The following is a 6,498-nucleotide window of genomic DNA, read 5'->3' as shown; positions in this document are numbered from 1 at the left end:
GCACATTTTAAACGGCCATCTATACGCCAACTGAAGCTCCGCAGAGGATGGGTGATGCAACAGGACAATGACCCAAAGCATACAAGTAATTCAACAAAAAAATGGCTGCAACAGCACAGAATACGCCTTCTGGAGTGGCCCGGTTAGAGTCCTGACCTGAACCCGATTGAAATGCTGTGGCATGACATTAAGAGAGTGATTCACACCAGACAACCCAAGAATATTGCTACACTGAAACAGTTTTGTGAAGAGGAGTGGTCCAAAATTACTCCAGATCGTTGTACGGGTCTGATCTGCAACTACAGGAAACGTTTGGTTGAGGTTATTGCTGCCAAAGGAGGGTCAACCAGTTATTAAGTCCAAAGGTTCACATACTTTTTCCTCCCTGCACTGTGAATGTTTACATGTTATGTGCAATTAAACCATGGCAACATCTAATGTTTGTGTAGTATTATGTTCAGCAGACTGTGTTCTTCTATTGTTGTGACTTAGATGATGTTCAGAGCACATTTTATGCCCAATTCATGCAAAACTCCACGTAATCCCAAGGGGTTCACATACTTTTTCTTGCAACTGTATATAATATTTTGGCAGTGGATCCTGATTTTGTTTTAATTTATTTTTGTTTTGAGTGCATATGTCCCTTCTAGATGGATCAGGATTTATTTGTGCTGCAGTGGCTGTCATCATAAGTGTATTTTACACTGGATATACTATGGATTGAGTATATTTCTTGTCCATGTCTCCCTGTTAGGCCACAGAACTAAAGCCTTCGATTGAGGTCCTCTGTAGAATTTGCTAAAAATATCTTTCAATGGTGTGTTTCTCTCTGACTGCTGCAGCTTGTTAGCCTCACTGGGCCGCAGTTACCATGTCACCATGACACTGCAGCTTGTAGCAGCCATTTTAATGATTTAGTCAGCAGCCATGTTGAGGACTGCAGCATCTTCACGGGGGAGGTTGTTCCAATCTGACACAGTTTAACAGCCAAACAGATGTTTTCTCTGTTGAAGAGAAGCATTTTATTCTATTAATTACTTTGGGAACTCCTTTTTTTTTTGTTTATACAGCTACAGTAGCTATGGCAATAGCTAGTATCTTTTCCTTCCCATATACAGCACATTCGGTTTTATGCGTAAACCCATTATTAACCATTTCAATACCGGGCAATTTTACACCTTCCTGCCCAGGCCAGTTTTCAAGTTTCAGCGCTCTCACACTTTAAATGACAATTGCGCGGTCATACAACATTGTACCCAAACTAAAATTTTATCATTTTCTTCACACAACTAGAGCTTTCTTTTGGTGGTATTTAATCACCGCTGGGGTTTTTATTTTTTGCTAAACAAAAAAAGACCAAAAATGTTGAAAAAAAAACATTTTTCTTTGTTTCTGTTATAAAAGTTTACAAATAAATAATTGTTCTTCATAAATTTAGGGCAAGATGTATTCTGCTACATGTCTTTGGTGAAAATAACCCAAATTAGGATGTATTATTTAGTTTGTAGGAAAGTTAAAGAGTTCACAAACTATGGTATAGATCTGAAAATTGATCAATCCTGAAGTACTGACAGCCAATCTAATTTCTTGAGGTCCAAGGAAGTCAGAATAGTACAGGTTTTCCGCAAATGACCCCTTTTTGCAGAGTAGACAGTGCGACGTACTTCATAAGAGGAATGGCGAGTTTTTTGAAGTTGTATTTTTTTTGTTATAATTTTTCGGAAAATGAAAAAATTAAAAAAAATTATTTTCACTATTTTTTTTTTTTACATACTGTCACCAGTGCAGTACAGCGTCATCATATAACTGGCATAGCGGTGAACAGGGACACTGACTGGTGACAGTATGAAAAAAAAAAATATATATATTTTTATTTTTTAAATTTGTTTTTTTTTAATTTTTTATTACATTTTTTTAAATATTTTACTATGACCAAAGTAGTACAATGTTACCATAGTAACATTGTACTACTTTGGGGAAGTGATCAGTATGTTATTTTTTTTTTTTTACACAATTTGCTTATAGCAAAGAATTACTTTGCTATAAGCATTTGCCTGAATGACATCGATTTATTCAGGTTTTTTTTTTTTTTGTGCTTAGCTGTGATTTGGCCACAGCTAATCACATGACATGTGCATGTGACCTGCTGTGACCATTCACAGCTAGGCACTAGTATACAATGGATGGCATGAATGAAGCCATCCATTGTATACAACTGTCATGTGACCTGCTGTGATTGGCAACGGGGGCCGGTACTCAGATCTGTCATCGGTCGTACACGACCGGTGACAGATCGTGCAACCGCGCATGTGCGGGAGGATGCCAAATGGCGTATACCCCGGAAATCTACAGCATTTTTACGGCCGCCAAACAGCTATAGGCCGGGCGTCTAATGGTTAACATGGGTAACATATCTGACACTAAAAAACATGCCAAGCCTTTCTGTACCTGCTAATATGGCCATACAAATTTAAAGTAACTCTAAAACTAGTGGCTCTTAACTTATGCCAGTGTTACAAACACCACAAGGGCATCAAGGTTAATGTGATATTAAAAAGTCTACTTTTTTATAAAATAGAAAAGATGTTATACTTACTTGGTCTGTGCAACAATATTGCACAGGGCAATGGCTTACCTTTTTTTTTCCTCCAGTGCCCCTCCTGTCCAGTCTGCTCCTCCTCGTCTCTGAGTGCCCCCCCAGCTTGCCAAGGAGGGCACCAATGCAGGCATGTGAGCCGTGCTGGGTGCTTCCATAGACACACACATAGTGTTGCTATGCCATAGCCCCTGCTTGCTGCTCACAGGATTTGACTGACAGCAGCAGGAGCCAATTGGGGGAGGGAGGGGGGACAGTTGTTGGATGTTTTTTTACCTTAATGCATAGAATGTAATAAAGTACCAATGGACATTTTTTGTACTCACCATAAAATCACTTTCTCTGAGTTCACTAATGGACACAGCAGCTTCTTCTTTAACCTTAACAAAGCAGGGTTTTATAGCCCCACCTACAGGCCTAAAAATAAAAAGACTTGGCACCTCCTATGGGCAGTCCTCTCTGGATATAAAACCCCCTCTCTGCTATAGGTCTCCAATCCATCACAAGCAGTGTCAAAGGAGCGATCTCCCTAGAGGGGTGGTGCTTTGTTCGTCAATTTACTCAGAGAAAGGGATTTTACGGCAGGTACAAAAAAAAATCCCGTTTTCTCTTACATGCATTGACGGACACAGCGGCTTCTTCTTTAAGCTTAACAAAAGCAGGGATGTCCCCAATCAGAGCCAGAATAAGGAGAGGACAACCATACAATGTAAAAAGTAAGAACCCCTAGGGCAACAAGCCAACACTCCAAACGACCCCAAAAGGAGAAGTCCAGGAGCCCTAAACAGCCGCCTGCAACACTTTGCAGCCAAAACTAGCATCAGAGGATGCCAACACATCAACTTTATAGAACTTCGTAAACGTGTGCACAGACAACCGGGTTGCTGCCTTGCAAACCTGAGAAACAGACACCTGATGTCAGGATGCCCAGGAGGCGCTAACCGCCCTAGTGGAATGCGCTGTAACCAGGAAGGGAGGCTCCTGCCCCTTAACAGCATACAACTGAACAATCTTTTGCCGAATCCAACGAGAAATAGTTGCAGAAGATGCCGCCAAGCCCATTCTCGGACCATCAGTGAGGATGAAGAGAGTCTGACCTCTGAAAGGCAGCAGTTACAGACAAGTACACGCAAATCGCGCGGACCACATCCAGGGAATGCAGAGGCACCTCTTTAGGGTGTGTCGGTCGAGGACACAGAGGGATGAACAATATCCCCATTCAAATGAAAATCCGACACCACCTTCGGGAGAAAGGCAGGGGAAGGCCAAAGCACTACCTTGTCCTTGTGTAAAACCATATAAGATGGTTTACAGGACAAGGCTGCCAACTCCGACACCCTCCGAGACGAAGTGACAGCGACAAGGAAGGCAGCCTTTTGCGGAAGTGTAAGCAAGGGGATTTCCCAAATGGCCTCAAATGGAGGCCTCTGAAGAGCAGACAGCACCAAATTCAAATCTCACGGTAACAAAGGGGAGTGTATAGGAGGGACAACGTGATGAACCTCGTGAATTAAAGTACGGACCAAAGAATGCATTGCTAAGGGCCTCTGAAAGAAAACAGCCAGAGCAGAGACTTGACCATTGATTGTACTAAATGCAAGCCTTTGATCCACACCCCGTTGAAGGATGGCCAACACCCGAGCCACAATGAAGAAACGCAGATGGAACCCCGAGACTTCACACCAACCAAGGCACTCCAGGTGCAATGATAAATCTTTCAGGAGGTAGACTTACGGGCCTTCAACATAGTCGGAATCACCGAGTCAGACAACCCCCAGTCCTCCATAACCTGGCTCTCAATAGCCACAGCGTTAAAGCCAGTGACAGTAAAGCAGGGTAGAAGACCAGCCCTTGAGACAGAAGGTTTTTCTGAAGAGGTAACCTCCAGGGAGTGTCCACCACCAATCGCACCACGTCAGCATACCACGGACGACGAGGCCAATCCGGAGCAATGAGGATGACTGGGTTCCCTTCAGCCTCTATCCTGCGTAGTAGATGAGGAATCAGTCGAAGGGGTGGGAAGGCATAGATGAGAGTGTACTGATCCCAGCGCGCCACCAGCGCATCCGCTGCATCTGCCAGGGGATCCAATGATCGTGTCATGAACTGTGGAACATTCTGATTGAGGTAGGAAGCCAGAAGATCCATGTTCGAAGTCCCCTCAACGAATGCAGAGCTGATAGAACACTTCCGGATGTAGGGACCACTCGCCCTGATCCAGCATCTGATGGCGGAGATAATCCACTTGCTAGTTTTCGATGCCCGGAATGTGTATGGCGGGCAGCGCCGGAACAAATCTCTTCAACCATTGCAGAATGTGAGATGCCTCCAGCGCCGCTGCTGCACTTCTTGTACCCCCCTGATGATTGACATACATCACTGCAGTGGCGTTTCCCGACTGAATCCTGGTCGGCAAACCGGACAGACTCTTGGTCCAATGCATCAGTGACAACCTGATCACCTGACGTTCCAGGATATTGATGGGTAAGCAAGCTTCCCCTGGAGTCCATCGACCCTGAGCAAATTCCGCTCCCAGGACATATCCCCAGCCTGACAGGCTGGCATCTGTCGTGACCACAGTCCAACAAAAGGGGAGGAAAGACTTTCCATTCCAGAGAGCCGGGGATCTCATCCACCAAAGTAGGGAGGCCCTTGTCAACCGTTCCAGGTGAATCCGAAGGTCCAAGGAGGTGGAAGCCCTGTTCCATTTTGATAGGATTTCCCTCTGTAGTGTTCTCGTATGAAACTGGGCATACGGAACTGCTTTGAAGGTAGCCACCATCAAGCCTAACACCTGCATGCAAAGATGCAGAGAGGGCCGCCTGCAAACCAGGAGTTGCCGAACCACCAACCGGAGCTTCAACAATTTCTCTGACAAAAGGAACACCTTGGCCTGCTCTGAATTGAGAATCATCCCAGATACTCCAGGCACCTGGATGGAGTCAACACTGACTTCCTGAGGTTCAGGATCCATCTGAAGTCCCATAGAGAACGCATGGTGATCTCCACACTGTCTAATAGCAAGGAACGAGTCTCCACACGAAGGAGCAATTCGTCCAGGTTGCCGATCACTGTGATCCCTCATCTCAATAAGGCCAGGACTGGGGCTAGGACCTTGATAAACACCAAAATGTGGAAGCCAGACCAAAGGGCAACATCACGAATTGATAATGTGCATCCCCAATGGCAAAACAAAGGAAGCGCTGATGCCCATCGCAAATGGGGATGTGCAGGTAAGCATCCTTGATGTCGAAGGAGGCCAGGAAATCTCCCTGGTGGAAGGAGGCCACCACTGAGCGAATAGATTCCATATTGAACTTGTGAACCTGAGCGAAGACATTCAGGGCCTTGAGGTCCAGGACTGGGCAAACCCCATCTGCTTTGGGAACAGTGAACAGGTTGGAGTAGAAGCAGCGAAAACGCTCCGAATTGGGTACTGCGACGACCACTCCATGGAGCAGCAGTTCCTGCACAGCCCCATACAGGGCTTTCAGGCAACCTAGCGAAAGCAGCAGATTGGAGGGGGGAAAAAAAAAAATCTGTCCGGTGGAAGGGAATGAAACTATTTTGCATCCTGATAGAATGATCTCGTGAACCCATTTGTCGTGACTGAGGGGAGTCCACGGGCCCGGAAACCTGCGAACACGCCCCCAAACCTTCATGCTGAGAGAGACTTATCTGTGAGATTGGAGGACTTCTGGGGTCAGGGATGCTTGGTGCCACCTGCGGGGGCCTTGAAGGGCCTGGAGCCCATGGCTGCAGAGCTGGAGGGGCAAAAAAATGCGTTTGTGTCATAAATGTTGGCCGTGACTTCCGACGAGGTTCCTTCCCCTTCTTGGCCTGAGGGAGGAAGGTACTCTTGCCCCCCAGTAAGGTTCTTGATGATGTCATCCAGGGAAGCA

At 45.6% G+C, this 6,498-nt stretch overlaps 1 pseudogene; it reads right to left on the bottom strand.

The window, feature by feature from the left end:
- Window positions 1-4,351: 4,351 nt before the first annotated feature.
- LOC149455391 (uncharacterized) lies at window positions 4,352-5,681 on the bottom strand (annotated as a pseudogene).
- Between the last annotated feature and the right edge of the window lie 817 nt (window positions 5,682-6,498).

The sequence above is a fragment of the Staurois parvus genome, unplaced genomic scaffold (genome assembly GCF_062004578.1).
Source record: "Staurois parvus isolate SC_StPar_1 unplaced genomic scaffold, SC_StPar_1.0 ptg000394l, whole genome shotgun sequence".
Taxonomy (NCBI): Eukaryota; Metazoa; Chordata; class Amphibia; order Anura; family Ranidae; genus Staurois; species Staurois parvus.
Note: the sequence above shows the minus strand (reverse complement) of the source record. Positions and strands in the feature narration are given on the sequence as shown.